The 20,808-nt window shown below is 43.2% G+C and overlaps 1 protein-coding gene across 2 annotated transcripts in view; it reads left to right on the forward strand.

Moving 5' to 3' along the window:
• Positions 1 to 20,808, forward strand: part of LOC122893502 (zinc transporter ZIP2-like) — a 58,418-nt gene that overhangs the window by 11,280 nt on the left and 26,330 nt on the right. Inside the window, exon 4 of one of the 2 annotated variants that reach the window (XR_006381639.1) lies at positions 176 to 407. The gene's annotated coding sequence lies outside the window, so the exon portion shown is untranslated. Of the gene's footprint in view, positions 1 to 175; positions 408 to 20,808 lie in introns of those variants that run through there. The other variant, XM_044230536.1, reaches the window with a different exon arrangement.

Below are 20,808 nucleotides of genomic sequence, written 5' to 3' on the forward strand. Positions count from 1 at the left end.
CCCCAATCTCCCTGTCCTCCTCCCACCCGTGACCCGCGGCTGCTGCTTCTACCTTGCTCCCCCGTGCGCACACACGCACCACACACTCACTTGTTTTAGCTGTTCCAGTAAAGTTCAATGTTCTCCAGGTTGGGTGCATGTGTAATGATATTTCTGTACTTTTGTACTAACTCAGAATTTCCAGAGAGCTCCTCCTGAAGGAAAGAAAAGGGAGAAATAGGGTTGAGAAGAGACGTCACCAGTTATGGAACGAGAAGAAGAAGCCTTCTTTCTTCTCCAGATCCTATCCCATCTAAAGAAGTTGCTCCAAGCATTCAAGCCCCTGTCAGTCCCCTCCGCTTCTTCCACCTTCCACAACCACTTACCTGGCTAAAAGATGTCCAAGGATCATCTCCGGAAGGGAAGAGGTAAGACCTGTTAGCTATGAGGAAAGGGCAGGTGAGCAAGCTCAGAATACTATGAGGAGAAGGGACCCAGGCTAAAAAGTCACACGTCTTTCCTGCTCCGCTCCCCTTCCCAAGAGGGCCCTCCCACCCTGGACCTCAACACACAGGCCCCTCCAAACCTTGTGGGCTGCCCAATCCATCCAACCCTTGGCATTGGGATCAATGTTGATGAGGATTAAATTAATCAAGATTAATTGACCATAGAGTTGAGGGTCCATATCTGGGCTCTCTACTCTGTTCCACTGGTCTATGTGTCTGTTTTTATGCCAGTACCATGCTGTCTTGGTGATCACAGCTTTGTAATAAAGCTAGAAATCAGGTAAGGTGATGCCACCAGCTTTATTTTTGTTTTTCAACATTTCCTTAGCGATTCGGGGTCTATGTTTTCCTTATTTACTTGAGAAAGAGAGAGCCTGTGAGCAAGGGGGAAAGGACAGAGGTCAAGAAAGAAGCAGACATCCCACTGAGCAGGGAGCCTGACCACTCAAGACCAGGGGCTCCAATCCCAGGACCCGGGGATCATGACCTGAGCTCAAGGCAGACATTTAACCCACTGAGCCTACCAGGTGCCCTGTCAATAAACTTTTATTTTTATTTATATTTTTGGTAATAATATATTCGTTTATTATTGTTTTAAATTTTTTCATTTAAAGTCAACTAATTAACATATAATTATTGTTGGTTTCAGAGGTACAGGTCAGTGACTCATCAGTCTCATATAATCCCCAGTGCTCATTACATCATGTGCCCTCCTTAATGTCCATCACCCAGTTACCCCATCCCTCTACCCCTCTCCCCTCCTTAAACCCTCAGTTTGTTTCCTATGATTAAGAGTCTGTATGGTTTGTCTCCCTCTCTGGTTTCCTCTGGTTTTATTTTTTCCTCTCTTCCGCTATGATCCTCTGCTTTGTGTCTTAAATTCCACAGATCAGTGAGATCATACGATAATTGTCTTTCTCTGAATGACTTCTGTTACTTAACATAACGTCCTCCAGTTCCATCCAGTTGTTGCAAATGTCAAGATTTCATGTTTCTGAGGGCTGAATCATATTCCATCAAATATATTAATAACATTTAATACTTAAATCTGTGTAATAGATAAAGACGGTGAAGGGACATAAAAAACTGAACTGCGTCTGGAAAAGAAACTGGGGCCTAACAAACAACGACCAAAGGAAAACATCCTTTTTACCAGATTTATTTCTCAGTGTTGCATTTACGCTTACCATTTCCATAGCTATAAAGGAAAAAGTCAAAGAGACTACCTCACTGCAGCCCCTTCTCGGTCGGTAAGCAAGATCCTGGTAATAGAAAGTCCAGACAATGACGTTAGGAAGAAAACTTAAAAGTACCACCGCAATGAAACCTTGAGCTGACCCGGACACCCCCACGTGTCACCCCACAGCAGCCCAGCAGACAGAAGCACACACCCCTGCCTTTCACACAACTAACGACCGTTGTGATGGAGAGTTCGTGGTACAGAGTAGGCGCTCTTTATCTGAAGCCTATTTGCTTACTTTCCTGCAGTGTTCCTCAGTGTCAGCCATTTTGACAATCAGGCCCGTAGCTCTGCAGAAACAATGAAACTAAACCTTAAAAGGAACGTGGATCTCATCAGGTAGCCTTAGTCTCTGACTCACTATTCTGACCACTCACTTGTCAGGTGCCTGACACAGAAAGACCTCAGCAACCACGGAAGAGGGAGTGTTCTAAGAGGCTGAATATGGCTGATATCGTGTATGATTCAAGATGCTAATGTTCTTTCAATGACAAGAATTTGGCACCATTACTTTTGCAGTCAGCAAGCATATAAAAGTCTAGAGAAAGAAACAGCCCAAATAGCAGGCCTTCGAGCTAATCCCCTTCAAGCCAGGCAGCAGTTTGGAAAAGACACAGGCATGTTGCAACAGAGGCCCCAAAATGGATGCATCCAATGCCCTGAACTTGCTTTAGGATTGTAGGGCTGCACCAAGGACCAAGCCAACCGCCAGGGTCCATTCACATCACACTCAGCTTCTGACAGAGTTCAGGACAGGCTATTACAGAATATGGCAACTTGGCAAATTCAATCTTTTAAGTTGAAGAAATTTGAGAAAGGACAGGTACAGGAAAGACTTATTGACCTTCTCTGGAAGCAGGTCATTAAACCCTCCTGGGAGAGGGTTTCCTACACCCAGAGGAAAGGAGTGTCATTATCTGCAAAAATGGAGAGACATCTTCCTAAGTTGCCCCCAGTTAGTACACTTACCTTGTACCTTTTATTCTAGTGCATCTTTCCACCACTTTCCACTTTTCCTCAAACCTGGCATACACACACTCAGGTTTAACCACTTCTTTAGGGCTTTATTTCCTTGGGAAGGCTCTCCTCTCACCTTAAACCTATGTGAAATAAATGGGAATTCTTTTCGCTTGTTAATCTGTTTGTTGTTTGTTTGTTTGTTTCATTATACAGTCCCAACTGAGAACATAGAAGGGTAGAAGGAATGGATGTTATTCCTCCACTACACTTGTAAGATTTGGGATAATTTAAGAGAGATAGGGAGGAGAGGTAGATTCTTCCAGTTGTGTCCTCCCCAATATGTCTTGTACTTTACTTCTGGTGCCATTCAACTGCCTGTTGAATGGCAGTTGAAAAGTAGAAACTTTGTTTCAGGAATCAGGTAGAAGGCCAATCATGGGAACTTGGACATTGGGTGAAAATCAGTGTCAGCTAAGAAAAATGGTTCTACACTAGGAATGGATAAGAGATTCACCATGGAGCTCATCAAACACAAACAGGCAAAAAAGACCTCCTTCCCAGAGTCTGTTTCAGGAGGCCTGGAACCTAGGCCTTCTTAAGAGTCTCTTAGGCACTTCTGATGAAAGGGGCCAGGGTTGGGAACTCAAGTTAGGCACAGGGAAAATCTGATACTATACCTCTGCTAGTGGGCTAAGGTGCTATCAGGGTGCTATCCAGTTGTGGGACTGGAGAGAAGGGGGGGGGCTTATGGCTGTAGAATAGGATACATGAGGGCTAGGCACACAGACAGCTTGTTTGGCTTGGTTGGGTTTGGTTTGGTTCTAATTAAGTAGCCTTAATTCTTCAGGGCAGTTTTAGGTTTACAGAAAAATTGAGTAGAAAAAATAGAAAATTCTCTTGTGCTTCTCACTCACCTGATTTCCTACCCGCACAGCCCACAGTTTTCCTGTTAACATGTTCCTTGGGGTGGTCGTTTTCCTATAATTGATGAGCCAATATTGATGATGGCTAACTAAAGTCCACAATTTAATTACGATCAATTCTCTGCATTATGTATTTCTATGGGTTTGCACAGTGCATAATATCACTGTAGGAGAAGAAGCCATCTTCCTCAGCTCTCTTATGGTTTCTGACTGGGTCTCAAAATGGAACTGACAGAGATAAGTAAGAGTAAAGCATACAAATTCACTTAAACCTTCACATGTACATGGGAACCTCTATAACGGAATGAAGACCTGAAATAGCGACCAGAGCTGGAAGCTTTTATACCCTTTTGACAAAGACACAATACATTTTGGAGACTTGACAGGATAAAGGGGTTTGGTTTATGGGTAGGAAATGGGGAAGAAATAACTAGAAAGAAAAGGGTTAGTATAACAAGGTTTGTTTCCAGATTCCTCTGGTGCCACCTCTGGCTGGTAACATTGTCTCCAGGAAAAGAATTTCCTGCCTTTAGGCAAAAAAGGAGAGCCTTCCCTGCATTTATGGATTCTTACCTGCCTTTAGTACAAAATATTTATTTGTGTCAAAGAGCCATAGTTTGGGTTCACAGAGTCTAGTTTCCTTCAGCATGAACAAAGATTATCTCCTCATGTACTTAGATTTTCTTTGATTCCCTTAAGCAGAGTTTTGTAGTTTTCCTCATATTGATTTTATTCATTTTTTTAGTAGATTCATATCTACATATTTCATTTCTCTTTGGTTCGAATGTGAAATTTCTTTTCAAATCTCAACTGTTCATTTCTGGTATCTAAGAAAGCAATTGATTTTTGTATATTAACCTTGTATCTTGTGATTTTGCTCTGAAAAGACATCATTTTTATCCTGCAGATAACTAAGACATTGAGAGCAAGAGTGTCCTCCTATTCTATTGATGCTCAAGGAGTACTAATCTGGAAGGGATGTGTAGAACAGATTGGAAGGAAAAGAGGCTAGAGGCAGGGAGTCCCTGTAGGAGACATTTTTGTGAGCCCTCCAAAAAACAAGAAGATTCCAAGTAAGTGTATTACAGCACCAGTGGAAAAGCAAGAACAGACTGAAGAGGCAAATACCCTAAGCTGGCCTTTCTCCTTCATGACTATGGGTCTCTGTTGCCAGACTCCAACTTGTACATGTACGCAATGTGCAGCAAGCCAAATTCTGAGACACTGGATTTAAAGCAAGGGAAGCTGTGTAGTCTAGAGAGCAACCCAAGGAGAAAGAAGGGGATCATTCCCAAAGCTGCCTTGCCCTCTTGCCCTGTGGATCTATAAGGGACAACTTACACACACGAAAGGAAGCTAAGGGGTTTCCAGACACTTGTTGGGAGGTCCTTGAAAAATCTGGAGATAAGCATTCTTCTTGACCGTGAGGCACAACTTGGGATCTGGGATCAGATACATCAAGATACATGTTTCTGTCTGGTATCTGTTATGTGTCTACAATCATTAGGTACCACAGAGTAGAAGTAAAAAGACAAAGTTAATGATTGGTCGTGCTCAAGGTTAAGAAGTAAGGAAAACAGAGGCACCTGTGTGTCTCCGTCATTTGACCTTCCAGTTGGTTTTCACTCAGGCCCTGATCTCATGGGTGGTGGGACTGAGCCCCAATAGGACGAAGTGCTGGATGGGGAGTCTCCCTCATCTCCCTTTGCCCCTCCACACATTCGTGCCCTCTCTCTTTTTCTCTCTCTCAAATGAATAAATAAGTTTTTCAACAGAGTATGTAACACATAATTAAGTAGGAAACAACACAACTTAGACCCAAGTGTACCACACAAACAATAAAATTACAGTGATCCTTATGGTTTCAGAATGGGTCCAGGAACCAGCTTCTGGCTTCCTCTTACATGCAGTTCCCTCATGGGATGCCCTTACCATCCTCTTCACCTAACTTCTTATTAATCCGAAAATAAGTTCAGGTGTCAGAGCCTTCTATCTACCAGTTCCTCAGAGCCTCCTGGCACCTCCTCCACCACAGCCAAAAGAGCTATTTACAGTTATTAATATACAGTGTATTTCTCTATTTATCTGACCATCTCCCTCATTAGATTATGAACTCCTGAATCTGTGAGGGACAACTTATACACATGAAAGGAAGCTAAGGGGTATTCTGACACTTGTTGGGAGGTCCATGAAAAATCTGGAGATAAGCATTCTTCTGGACAGGGAGGCACAACTTGGGATCTGGGATCAAATACATCAAGATACATGAGAAGCCCAGAGTCTGGCCCAACAACATACCCATAAATCAATAATTCTTTGGAGTCTGCTGTTACAACTCACAACATTACCAGGTACCTGGCAGCTATTGTATCAAATTTACCTCGGGTGTTCTCTCCTAAGGAACTGAAAGCATAGAGGTTCAAAACCCTGAAGCTTCCTATGGAAAAGGAAGAACCAAACCCTTATCAGGAAGTCATCATTTCCTCACAATTTCTTTGAGGAAGTTATCACTTCTTTGTTCCTTTAAGGAGGCTTGGTCTTCCTGCATCTGCAGGGATACTGGCTTTAAACAGTGAGTTGGAGGATGTGGGTCTCATCTACATTGTGCACAAGAAGGGCATCTTCCAAGCCCTAGGTTACCCTTTCCTCTTTCCTAGGGGTCAGAACCGTTCCCTGCTGCAGGCAGGCTACACTGGCATACCTGGCAGAGGAAAAGCAGACAAAAGTCTCTGAGCCGGGGAGTAACCACTGCCTCTGTCCTCAGCAGGACCCCCAGCAAGGAGACCTCGTAAGAGGAGAAGCCTGGGGGTTGGGGAGAGTAGAGCTGTGATCATGGCCAGAAGGCCCAGGTTAAATGATGGAGGAGAAATTATCCAGGAGGGAGGAGGGAAGATGCAAGATTCTGGACCCATAAGCACAGGACAAAGAGAAAAATGGTATCTGCCAGTCAGAGGAAAGATCATCGTAACTCACATACCTCCTCATTGGGCTTCAGGACCTTCATAGAGTGTGAAACTCATGTTGTAAAGTTGATGCTAAAAATAAAAAATGGACTTAAGAAATCTTTAAAGGGGGAACCTGGGTGGATCAGTGGGTTAAAGCCTCTGCCTTTGGCTCAGGTCATGATCCCAGGGTCCTGGGATTGAGCCCTGCATTGGGCTCTCTGCTCAGCAGGAAGTCGGCTTCCCTTCCTCTCTCTCTGCCTGCCTCTCTACCTACCTGTGATCTCTGTCTGTCAAATAAATAAGTAAAATCTTTAAAAATTAAAAAAAAGAGAAATCTTGAAAGGCTCGATGAAGATCTAAATGGTTGTGAATGATAATTTTGCTCTAACTGCTTCTACTACTATCATTCTATCACTTTCTTCCCTCTTCCCACACAGAAGAGATGATGCTGGATCTGCTGGGACCATTTCCTCTCCTCTGGGTGCTGCTGGGATCATGGAGGCCATTGCACTTACTGCTAGGCCTCCAAACCTCAAAAGGTTCAAGGGTTTGAAATTCTGCATATAAGAGCAGGTCTTGGCCAACGCAAGACGGAAATGTGTGGTGTCAATATTTATACTTAGACTTGTAAGCCTTCAGACACCTTTCTGCACGACACCATCCAGAACACAGCTGCTACCTGTCTTTTGCCCAAGACAGACTGCGAGACTGGCCAGAAATACCGCCACTTGAGTGTGAATTGTATTAACATGACTTACTGCTGTCATTCTGGAGGGACAGTGTGACTGCTGCTACAAGGCTACTCTCCAGAACCGGTTCTATCTTGTTAAATGTAACAAGTTTCAGCCAGGTTACCCTCCCAATAGTCTGCTTCCTGTACAGTTAAACAGTATCAGATCACAGCCTCCTGGATAGTTTGATTAGATTAAGGTTCCCATTACTTTGCCTTACACTTGGTGCAGGTTCTCTTGTGCTCCCTTCTGTCTTTTTTTTTTTTTTTTCATTGTTGATTCCCATAGAAGAAAGAAGGAGGGGAATGAGAGAATTATGGGGCCATGATGCCAGACCAGAGCTGGGGACAAAAACAAATAGCAACAAAAAGCTCCTTTCTGCTTTGGAGCTTTGTGTGTTTTGGAGAAGGGCAATAGGGAAAGGGGCAAGGAAAGACTCAGGCCCCCATATTTTCAATCTTGGAACTTCTCCCAAGTTTGTTCCATTCTGTTCCCAGCAATAAAATCACTTTCTGCTCCATTGTAATGACCTTGAGTGTGTGTGTTTGGGATGCCTTTCACATCATTGCCAGCCTGGAGCAATCTGGATTGCATTTGCTGACATTCTTAGGAGAACTAGCTGGCCCTTAGGCATCCTTTGGTGTTATTCTGCAACCCGGGGCCTCTGCCCACTTCTCTCACCCCTGTGTCTTTTTGGAACTTTGGAGCAAGAATATTCTCCATTTCATCAAACTCTACTCATGGCTTTTATGTATTTCCCTTGACACCCTGATCTATGTTTATTAAGAGGTGGCACAGATATTTCATAAATTGTCTGTAGTATTTTCACACACAGGTTCTAACACTGACAACCAATGCATCCTACATCTTTACTGTTGGTTTCTGTATTTCACAGATAATGTTTTAAATGTCAGTAATAATAGGGAGAATAGGGCGCCTGGGTGGCTCAGTGGGTTAAGCCGCTGCCTTCGGCTCAGGTCATGATCTCAGGGTCCTGGGATCGAGTCCCGCATTGGGCTCTCTGCTCGGCAGGGGCCTGCTTCCCTTCCCCTCTCTCTGCCTGCCTCTCTGCCTACTGTGATCTCTCTCTGTCAAATAAATAAATAAAATCTTTAAAAAAAAATAATAGGGAGAATAATCCACTGTATCTTAGAATCAATTCTCCCATGATCTATTGCAATGCATAAAAAGAAAGCATAGATCAAGGGGGAAAAAAAGTAATGGGAAGCTAAAAACACGCCTGTCTTACTTAAACACTGAAATATCACAGAGTAATGGTGTTTTTGAAGAAGTAGAAGACATAGAAATTGAGGGACTGGGATTCAGAATTTGGCTGGGATTAAGAAGTTAGATCCTAGGTGTAAGAGAGGAAAAATAATTTTCCCTCTACCATTCTAGGTTCTTAGCTGTTAGTCCCATGCCCCCTCTATAAAGGCAGAGTAACAGGACAAAAACTATTATAATTATGTACATACACAGGGGATCCCCACAAAAATATGAAACTAAAAAGCAGCTGTCCACCAGGGGCTTATCCAGGGCTAAGGAAAGGATAGGGATCTAGGGCTTTAAAAGAGGGAAAGGCAATTCAGAAGAAGGTGAGAGGAGGAAATGTTTGTGGAAGGAAATTAGTCCTGTCATGAAGATGACTCTCCCAGATGAAAGCAGTCCCTGACATGGCTCACTTCTTGTACTGGACCCCTTTCTAATATAAATTTCCCCTAGAAAAGTGTAACCTCTACTCTGCTTTGAGAACTTATCCTGGTCTACACTTTCTCACAATAAACAGCTTAAGATAATTCTTGTGCCAAAAAAGAATATTTGGAGGTGGCCTATTCTGCTACCCCTCATACCTTTCCATTTCCCTGCCAACTACTAGACTCACTGGGTTAACAGTCCAGTGGAAGTCGAAATGTTCTGTAGCCTGATCTGTCCTTGAGTAGCAGCCAAACAAAATGCCTTTCCAAAGGGCCACCTACTGATGTAGTTACAAGTGTGTCATTTATCTGTGCTGCACAATGGTTCTTTCCAAACCAAAGGATTCCTTTAACAGCTGTGCTAGTCAGACTCACTTTCCTTCATGCCACATCCTTATGTCAGGTCTTAGAAACAAAGACAGAAATATGAAGTTTTGGGTTTCAGGAGCCTGGATTTCAAGGGTGCTAAATACTCAAGGCCCCTCTCAGTGGGAAGATATAAGAAGGCCAGGACAACCTGGCACTTGACAAAACGTGTACCCATTGGGAACTTCTCTCGTGGGACTTGAGTCCTTCAATTTAGAACAGCTTTTGATAATATTAATCTTAAGCAGCGTGACTTTTACATTGCATAGGTTCAAAGTATTCAAGCCAAGTGCAGGGGGCGTGGACACAAGGATCTGTGTTCACATTTGGTAGGAACCGGTGTAGGAACATGTAGCATCATGGGAAAGGGGTGCATTGACCTGATCAGTAATCACAATGGATTTACATGTTGTATAAACATTACCTTGGAGATTCTTGGGGATTCTTGGAGAAAGTAAGATTCTTGGAGAAAGTAACCTAGTAAAAGGCTGAATTTCCTGTCACCCAACCACTCAGTTACTCTACCTTACTCAACTATTTCTCAACAATCATTATTTATACATTACAGAACACACAAATTGAAGAAACTGTGGGAGGGAATAAGAATGAAGATAACTTGGGGAAAATCTTTTATGCCCAGAGACATTTGTTCTAAATTAACAGACCAGACCAGGGTAGACTTTCTCTCAGATTCGTGTTATTCTCTGCATGCAATCAGATATTGTGGGAGAGTCAAGATAACTGACTAAATCAGATATTCATTTAGGTATATTCCTAAGTCAGCTTCAATGACCTGACAGTCATTATAGGAATGACTCAGAAGTAGCAAACCTTAGAAATGAACTTAGCAAATATTCCCGCAGCTCTCAACTCTGGTTTCATATGAAGTTCATCTGGGAGCTTTATAAAAAAACAAAATCAATGACTGGATCCTTGTGAGAAAGTAGAAAATATATGTTGATTTCTGTCTTTGATTCCTGGCACAGGGCTCTTGAAAACCTTGTAAATTCCTAAGTGATAAGAGCACTGGGAACATATTTTCTTATAAGAAAGAGAACCCTGTGTGGTCCCAGGATCCTGGGATCAAGCCCCGCATCGGGCTCTCTGCTCAGTGGGGAGCCTGCTTCCTCCTCTCTCTGTCTTTGCCTGCCTCTCTACTTGTCTGTCAAATAAGTAAATAAAATCTTTAAAAAAAAAAAAAAGAGAGAGAGAAAGAAAGAGAACCCTGGCAGCCACCTGGGAGATCTCTGGATGGGGGCTGATCACCAGAAAGATGGAACCATGATGAAAAGCTTGGTAATTTTGGCCTCACCCCCAACCTCAAGAGAGAGGAGAGCAGCTGGAAATGGACGTAATAATTGCCCTACCTGTGTGAGGTAGCCTTTATAAAAAAAATCAAAAGTTCAGGGTTAGGGGAACTAATGGGTTGGAAACACATCTATGACAAGAGAAACAAAAGTGAAAGAAGAACTAAATTTCCTTACTACCTGCAGCCCATGACAAGCCCTTGACACAGGCCGAGTGACACTCCTCTAAGATCTCAGCTGCATCAATGTTACTACTTTGCCAAGGACAAACGGCAATCTTAGCCTGATCTCCAGGATCCTGTAAGTCTACTATAACATATAAAAGTCCTTTGGGAACTTTCATTATCTCTACTCCTTCCCAAGATATATGAAAACATGATCCCCAACCATATGGCCCACTTACATAAATCTGAAGTCCTCATGACTGATGTTTCACTAGACAGTAGTAAATAACCTCTTCCTAGCAATAGCTAGCCCCTTCAAGGTCCTGGAATCCTTCCTGCCCAGTTCTTTAGAGATTTACCTATCCCTAAAGTCCTCTGAACTTGGAACTATATAATGGGCCACTCCTCATCACCTGAGTGCAGCTCTATCTGCCCTCAGGTCCTGCCCCCCCTGCATTAATGAAACCATCTTTTTGCACCAAAGACATCTCGAGAATTTGTTCTTGGTCATTGGCTTTGAGGCCTAACATCCTTTCTACATCATCAACACTGGGTGGGTGATGCACGCCAACTCCATGAGGACAGAAGCACAATCATTAGGGACCCTCCCAGACCTTACCCAACATAACTCTTTATCTGGCTGTGCATCTCTCTCCTTATCATATCCCTTTAAAAACTGGGAAAGCATATGTGTTTCCTTGAGTTCTGTGAGTGGTTCTGGCAAATCAATCCAACAAACAAGGGGGTCGGGGGAAAGCTGAGACTTATAGCCAGGTAATCAGGAGACTTGCAATTGATATCTGGATTGGGTGAGCCTCGGGGAATGAATCCTTAATCTGGGGAACTGACACTATCTCCAGGGAGGTAGTGTCAGAATTGAGTTAAATTGTCGAACATCCAGCCAATGCCCCAGAATTGGCTGTTGTAGGAAACCACCTCCCCCCTCCACATACACACACCCACTGCATATCTGGGGTCAGAGGTGTTGTGAGTGTTGCAGCAGTGTGACAGTAAAGGAGAGACACAGAAGTTGTTTGTCCCATTAAATGAATTTGATGAACACTTAATAAACAACCAAATGAATTTCTGAGGATGAGGCCTGACTTGATGGAATATTTTAAAGGTCCATGCCTGATTGTAATGGGCAGTCTGATTCAGGAACTACTGTCCATCTAGAGGTAGGACTACCAGGCAAGGGGGAGGGGAGGAGAGAAAAAGAGGGGAAGAGAGACACCACATGTAACCCCCTAATACGAAATAGTTATTGTCTGGCCCTGTATAGAAAAGGTCTGCTACTTCTGGTCAACAAAACTATTCCATGGATGTTGTCTTCTGGCTGTGGCTGAATTCAGTAGGAGGGAAGACATCCAGCAGGCTGAGAATTTGTAACTAATGCCTCAGGAAATCATGGACTCAAGACTGGAAAGATATTTGGCCTCTTGGTGTCTCTCGTCAGTGTTCTTTTCTATGCATTCCCTCAGTCTGTAGATAGCAGATTCATTTCCTCGACCCTTCTGTTTCACATGGTGAGCCCATGTTCATCTCACTTTCTACTTCTCCCTTAAATATAATTTCCTGCTGAAGGATGTCTGGTTGACCGACCTCTGTCAGTCAGTCATCACTCAGACAGAGTGGCACAAATGTGTCTTCTGGAGCCTTCTTCTGTGGGCCATGCAAGAGACAGGATTAGAGCTGGAACTGCCCTTACACAGAAAAGTGGAGTCTCTGGAGTCTTGGCCCACATGTCAGGGATGCCCGCCCACACACTTTGCAACACTTTAGAAGTTCTCACCTTTTAACTTTTCATTTAATTTTTTTTAAAGCAAACTCTAGTGAACTTGAGGCTCAAAACCATGACCCTGAGATGAACCATCTCATGCTGTACAGACTGAGTCAACCAGGCACCCCGCTTTAAGGCACTCCTTAAGTCTACCTGTAGTGGTATGAAGTCACTTCCAAGGAATAGAATCAAAGTGACTTCTCGCATGATTTCCAAGGCCAAGTCATAAGTACTGATTCAGCTTCTGCTTGGTTCTCCCTTTCTGTCTTGGGATGCAATCACCATGTTCTCAAGAAACCTATGCAACCCAGAGAGGCCATGCATAGATGCTCTGGCCACCTAAGACCTACGCCACCTAAGGTCTCAGCCAACATCAATCACTCATCCTGTGGGTGACTGAGACTATAGATGATTCCAGCTCTTAACCTTTGAGTCTTCCAGCTGTGGCTTCAGTTGTTGGAACAGAGACAAGGGGCCCTCACCATGGCCTATCTGAATTCCTGACCCATTTCAGTTTGTCACTTATTTTTAACGACAACAACAACAACAAAACCAAAGCAGGGATATTTGTCCCACAAAGCTTTTAAGGGAAATATTGACCAACATAGCAGCCCATGGCCCCAGTTTTTACCCAAACGTGGGGATGTTCTTTCTTCCCTTCCTACGGTCATATTGTGTAGCACCCTCTGAATAACAGTTTACAACAACAGATGGTAAACTCACAGTAAGCTAGAGTGCAGGGCAGGCTGCCAATTCCTGTCCCGAACTCCACTAATGCTGTGTTCCAGCTACAGTTTTAATCAAACCAGCTCACCAGGAGGGAGTCCCAGAGTGTTCACTCCCAAGGACAAAGGAAAGCAGGGGAGTATCTTAGTTGTTTTATTCTTAGTATGATTGAACTGAAACCCATACTTGATTCAGAGTTCCTTAGTTTTTACCAACATCCTTTTTCTGTGCCAGAGTTCCATCCAGGACACACTTGGCATTTCATTACCTGTCTCCTTAGGCTCCTCCTGACTATGACAGTCTCTCAGACTATCCTTGTTTTCAAAGACCACCACAGTTCTCTAGAGAACTGCTCAGGAATTTGGCCGAATGTAATGGGGTAGTTTGAAACCAATTTTTCTTCAAAGTAGTTATTAATTGGTAGGCCCAGGCTTTCAGAATTCTCCCATTGCAGGCAAGGGAGAGGAGTTGACTCTTGCCCAAGGAGCACCTGTGGTAGGAATAAAAAGGGAAACTCTTTGGAAGTGGAGCTTAAGGTCAGTCAGTATATACTTCATTGAGGGAAGTGATAGCGCCGCTAGGGTGGAAAAATTCGCTCTTGAGAGCAAAAACATGTTATTTTATTGCACTTACTTATTTATTTTTCACACTGACCGATTTTAACATGCAGCTTTCCAAGCAGAGAGGATGGGGCCTAGAAGGTGCACTGGTACCATGGTCTCTACACAGACCCAACTCCCAGGGCAGAAGGTTCATCATACCACATCTTCCTGCTGTCTCGCCAAGCACAGAGCGGTGTGGCTATCTGGGTCCAGCTGGGTCAGCCCACAGCGACATCAGCCTGGTGCTTGACAGCTTTGCCCACGTGGGCACCCCCTCCCACTGCTGCTCCTGGACACCAGGGGTCCCTTGGGGATGGGGTGGGGGACTGCCAGTGCTCCCGACACCAAGGAGCACCCTGTAGGAATGGACCTGGGCACCTGCCCTCCCCTGAAGGCCTGGTGGAAAGTGTATCCAAGAAAGGTCTGGGATCCCACCATGAAGATGTGGTGGGGGGCGGGGGAATTAGGGTCAGGGGTCCTGGACACCTGAGCGGGAAAGCGAGCTGGAGAAGGTGCTGTAGGTCTGGACTCAGGCATGCCCTCCTCCTGGGGGGCTCTTGCTGTGGTACCCCAGGAGAGGCCTTCATTCCCCCAGCAGTGGAGTTGCAGTTGCTCCACATCTTTGATGGCTTGGGCTATGGTAGTAGTTTTCATTTTGACCATTAGAGTAAGTGTAGTGATTCTCATTTGCACTTCCTTAATGAACAGTGATATTGAACACTTGGATATTTTGATTTCTTATTACTAAATTTTGAGTTTTGAACTCAAAATGGCTGAAAGACCCACACATGAGACAAGAATTTATCAAAATCCTAGAGAAGAACACAGGCAGCAACTGTTCAGCCTCAGGGGCAACAACTGCTTACTGGACAGGTCTTCAAAGGCTAGGGAAACAAAAGCAAAAATGAATTCTTGGGACTTCATCAAGATAAAGAGCTTTTCCACAACAAAGGAAACTGTCAACAAAACTAAGACAACAGATAGAATGGAGAAGATATTTGCAAATGACATACCAGATAAAGGGCTAGTATCCAAACTCTACAAGGAATTTATCAAATTCAAAATCCAAAGAATAAATAATCCAGTCAAGAAATGGGCAGAAGAGTGTGCCTGGGTGGCTCAGTGGGTTAAGCCGCTGCCTTCGGCTCAGGTCATGATCTCGGGGTCCCGGGATCGAGTCCCACGTCGGGCTCTCTGCTCAGCAGGGAGCCTGCTTCCTCCTCTCTCTCTCTCTCTCTCTCTCTGCCTACTTGTGATCTCTGTCTGTCAAATAAATAAATAAAAATCTTTAAAAAAAAAAAAAGAAATGGGCAGAAGACATGAACAGACATTTCTGCAAAGAACACATCCAAATGGCAACAGACACATGACAAACTGCTCAACATCACTTGGCATCAGGGAAATACAAATCAAAATCACAATGAGATATCGCCTCACACCAGTCAGAATGGCTAAAATTAACAAGTCAGGAAACAACAAATGTTGGCAAGGATGCAGAGAAACTCTTACGCTGCTGGCAGAAATGCAAGTTGATAAAGCCACTCTGGAAAATAGTATGAGCTTCCTCAAACATTAAAAATAGAACCATCCTATGACCCAGCAATTGCACTACTAAGCATTTTCCCAAAAATACAAATATGGTGTTTTGAAGGAGCACCTGTACTTCAATGTTTAGAGCAGCAATATGCACATAGTTGAGCTATAGAAAGAGCCCAGATGTCCATGGGCAAGTGAATAGATAAAGAAGATGTGGCATGGATAAACAATGGACTATTACTCAGCCATCAAATAAATAAATAAATAAATAAATGAAACCTTGCCCTTTGCAATGACATGGATAGAACTAGAGGTTATTGTGCTAAGTGAAGGAAGACATTCAGAGAAAGATAATTATCATATGATTTCACTCATATGTGGAATTTTTAAACAAAACAGGGGAGCATAGAGGAAAGGAGGGACAAAGAAAACAGGATGAACTCAAAGAGGGAAACAAACCCTAAAATACTCTTAATCATAAGAAACAAACTGAGGTTGGGGGGGGGCACCTGAGTGGCTCAGTGGGTTAAGCCTCTGCATTCGGCTCAGGTCATGATCCCAGGGTCCTGGATCAAGCCCCACATTAGGCTCCATGCTCAGCAAGGAGCCTATTTTCCCCTCTTTCTCTATGTGCCTACTTGTGATCTCTGTCTGTCAAATAAATAAAGAAAAGAAACAAAATGAGCATTGCTGGAGGGGAGGGTGGGGGATGGGTTAACTGGGTGATGGACATTAAGAAGGGCATGTGATATAATGAGCACTGGGTGTTATATACAGCCAATGAGTCACTGAACTCCACCCCTGAAACTAATAAGACACTATATGATAATTAATTGAATTTAAAATAAAATAAATTTAAGTTAAAAAAATAAAATGTTGAGGACAAAAAGATGGCAGGAAAGTAGGAGAGGCACCAATTCAACCTATCCACTAAAGTGAGCTGATTACCTACCAAAGAACTCTGATCACCCATGAAACCAGCCTGGTATTAGAATTCTACACTTCAGGATCTCTATGGGGCCAGAAGATGCCAGTGGGCAAGTAAAATGGAGTGGGAACATCGGGCTGATATCAGATGATAAACAAAAGCAGGAGGGAGCCTCCAGAAGTGACCCGTTGGAAAGTAATACCCCAATACGAGAGTGCCCTGTGATTGGGGACCAGCATTAACTTGGAGTCTGGTTGAAAGCACTCAAAAAAAGCAAAGGATTGTGGGGTAAAATTATGGGGATCTGGGCAGTTAGGGACAGGGGTTTAAGTCTCCCAACCCAGGACAACCACCCATGGCACTGAGCCAGAGAGAGTGCTGCGAAGAAGCCAGGTCTTGGTCCCTGAGCGGACAGCACGACAGCACACCTGAGAGCTTTTGGGTGGCAGCTCCCGTAAGGGTGAGGGAGACTCACCAGCTAGCAGAAACACAGCCTTTTGCACTCTCCACATGTGAGCTGCACTACCAGAGTCTGAGTCTCGCCCCACACCCTCCCCTGAGAGAGGTGCTTGTAGGCGCCAGCTGGTGCTCTCTCAGACCCTGGGAGTCTGAGCACTCCCAGGCCCGGCAAGTGGGAAAATCTCAGTGTTCTATTGCTGCTTGGGACCTCTCTGGCCACGTGGAGCAGCTCAGACAGCTGCAGCTATCATGGTTTGGGGTACAAGCAGGAGTTCCTGTGACCCCAGAGACTGTGACTGGGAATGTGCTCTGCCAGTGGCCAAGGGGGAATTTATGTGCTCTGGAGCACCCAGAGGGGAACAGACAGGCTTCTCTCTGAGAGGGAGGTCTGGGTGCAGTTTTCTTTCCTCTAAACCTCCAAAAGCCATCAAAAGCTGCCAAGGTGAGAGAAAACAAATGAACAAACAAACAAACAAAAAACTTCCAGAGATCCCCAAACCAGGCAAGGACCCTACCAAAAAGGAGAATTTCAGACCAATATCACTGATGAATATGGATGCTAAGATTCTCAACAAGATCCTAGCCAACAGGATCCAACAGCACATTAAAAAGATTATCCATCATGATCAGGTGGGATTCATCCCAGGGCTACAAGGATAGTTCAACATTCGCAAATCAATCAATGTGATACAACAAATTAATATGAGAAGAGAGAAGAACCACATGGTCCTCTCAATTGATGCAGAAAAAGCATTTGACAAAATACAGCATCCGTTCCTGATGAAAATGCTTCAAAGTATAGGGATAGAGGGAACATTCCTGAACCTCATCAAATCTATCTATGAAAGACCCACAGCAAATATCATCCTCAATGGGAAAAAGCTTGCAGCCTTCCCATTGAGATCAGGAACAAGACAAGGATGCCCACTTTCACCACTCTTGTTCAACATAGTATTAGAAGTCCTAGCAACAGCAATCAGACAACAGAGAGAAATAAAAGGTATCCAACTTGGTAATGAAGAAGTCAAACTCTCTCTCTTCGCAGATGACATGATTCTTTATATGGAAAACCCAAAAGACTCCACCCCCAAACTACTAGAACTCATACAGCAATTCAGCAACGTGGCAGGATACAAAGTCAATGTGCAGAAATCAGTGGCTTTCTTATACACTAACAATGAAAATACAGAAAGGGAAATTAGAGAATCGATTCCATTTACTATAGCACCAAGAACCATAAGATACCTGGGAATAAACCTAACTAAAGAGGTAAAGGATCTGTACTTGAGGAACTACAGAACACTCAGGAAAGAAATTGAAGAAGACACAAATAGATGGAAGACTATTCCATGCTCTTGGATCGGAAGAATAAACATTGTTAAAATGTCTATACTGCCTAGAGCAATCTATACTTTTAATGCCATTCCGATCAAAATTCCACCGGCATTCTTCAAAGAGCTGGAGCAAATAATCCTAAAATTTGTATGGAATCAGAAGAGACCCCGAATCGCTAAAGAAATGTTGAAAAACAAAAATAAAGCTGGCGGCATCACCTTACCTGATTTCAAGCTTTATTACAAAGCTGTGATCACCAAGACAGCATGGTACTGGCATAAAAACAGACACATAGACCAGTGGAACAGAATAGAGAGCCCAGATATGGACCCTCAACTCTATGGTCAATTAATCTTTGACAAAACGGGAAAAAATATACAGTGGAAAAAAGACAGTCTCTTCCATAAATAGTGCTGGGATAACTGGACAGCTATATGTAGAAGAATGAAACTCGACCATTCTCTTACACCGTACACAAAGATCAACTCAAAATGGATAAAAGACCTCAACGTGAGACAGGAATCCATCAGAATCTTAGAGGAGAACATAGGCAGTAATCTCTTTGATGTCAGCCACAGCAACTTCTTTCAAGATACGTCTCCAAAGGCAAAGGAAACAAAAGCGAAAATAAACTTCTGGGACTTCATCAAAATCAAAAGCTTCTGCACAGCAAAGGAAACAGTCAAAAAAACAAAGAGGCAACCCACGGAATGGGAGAAGATATTTGCAAATGACAGTACAGACAAAAGGTTGATATCCAGGATCTATAATGAACTCCTCAAACTCAACCCACACGAAACAGACAAACACATCAAAAAATGGGCAGAAGATATGAACAGACACTTCTCCAATCAAGACATACAAATGGCTATCAGACACATGAAAAAATGCTCATCATCATTAGCCCTCAGGGAGATTCAAATGAAAACCACATTGAGATATCACCTTACACCAGTTAGAATGGCCAAAATTAACAAAACAGGAAACAACATGTGTTGGAGAGGATGTGGAGAAAAGGGAACCCTCTTCCACTGTTGGTGGGAATGCAAGTTGGTGCAGCCTCTTTGGAGAACAGTGTGGAGATTCCTCAAAATTTAAAAATAGAGCTTCCCTATGACCCTGCAATTGCACTCCTGGGTATTTACCCCAAAGACACAGTTGTCGTGAAAAGAAGGGCCATCTGTACCCCAATGTTTATAGCAGCAATGGCCATGGTCGCCAAACTGTGGAAAGAACCAAGATGCCCTTCAACGGAAATGGATAAGGAAGATGTGGTCCATATACACTATGGAGTATTATGCCTCCATCAGAAAGGATGAATACCCAACTTTTGTAGCAACATGGACGGGACTGGAAGAGATTATGCTGAGTAAAATAAGTCAAGCAGAGAGAGTCAATTATCATATGGTTTCACTTATTTGTGGAGCATAACAAATAGCATGGAGGACAAGGGGCGTTAGAGAGGAGTAGGGAATTTGGGTAAATTGGAAGGGGAGGTGAACCATGAGAGACTATGGACTCTGAAAAACAATCTGAGGGGTTTGAAATGGCGGGGGGGGGTGGGAGGTTGGGGTACCAGGTGGTGGGTATTATAGAGGACATGGCTTGCATGGAGCACTGGGTGTGGTGAAAAAATAATGAATAATGTTTTTCTGAAAATAAATAAATTGAAAAAAAAAAAACAACTTCCAGAGAACAAAAGCCTGAAATACTGGTTTCCTCAGAGCCCACCCCCTTGATGGGGGCAGGAGGACTTAACTCCAGCAAAATTCCCTGAAAACCCACATGGTGGGCCCCTCCCCCAGAAAGCCAACCAAAAAAAAAAGACAAGAGGACAACCACCACTACTTCATAGATACAACTTTTATTTTTAATTCGTTCCCACTATTCTGGTTCATTTTTTATATATATAACTTTTTAACCTATTTACCATCACAGTGAGATGTCCAGTCCATCAAATTCCATAATAACCTTTTAACCTAAACTTTTTGATACATATACCTGTGTTTTTCTTTTGCTTTTCTATTTTTTAATTTTTTTTAATTTTAGTTTAGTTTATTCTTTTTTTTTCTTTTTTTTTAATATACATATAGAGTTAAGCTTCAAGGTAATCCCCTTTCCCCAATAAATGCTACCCCTTAGGTAAACCAGTTTTTAATCCCCCTTTATCTTAAGAAAGTTGAGTCCTTTAACAAAGATATCAAGATACATCCAGGAAGAATCAAAATAACCTTTCTCACATACACTGAGAATTTATAACTACTCTCATCTATTTCTTCTGCCAGTGTTTCTGTGTATTTCTTTCTGTCCTGGTAATATATAAATCTTATACTTGGGGTACTTGTAGATGAGTTTCTTTTTTTTGTTTTCTTTTTACTTATTTATTTCCTTTTCTTTTGTCATCTACTTTTGTCAGTCTTCTTGTTGGTATACTTCATAAATCTTACCTTGGGGCCCATTTGGGTTGGGACTTCTATTTTATCTTTCTTTTTTTTCCTCTCTCTCTCCCTCTCTCTCTCCCTCTCTCTCTCTTTTTTCTTTTTTCTTTCTTTTGGGTGGGGACTCTTGACTGCTCAGAAGTGTTCCAGGGTGCACCTTCCCTGCACCACTGTCAATACATTCAGTTA

This window comes from Neovison vison, chromosome 13 (genome assembly GCF_020171115.1).
Source record: "Neovison vison isolate M4711 chromosome 13, ASM_NN_V1, whole genome shotgun sequence".
Classification (NCBI taxonomy): domain Eukaryota; kingdom Metazoa; phylum Chordata; class Mammalia; order Carnivora; family Mustelidae; genus Neogale; species Neogale vison.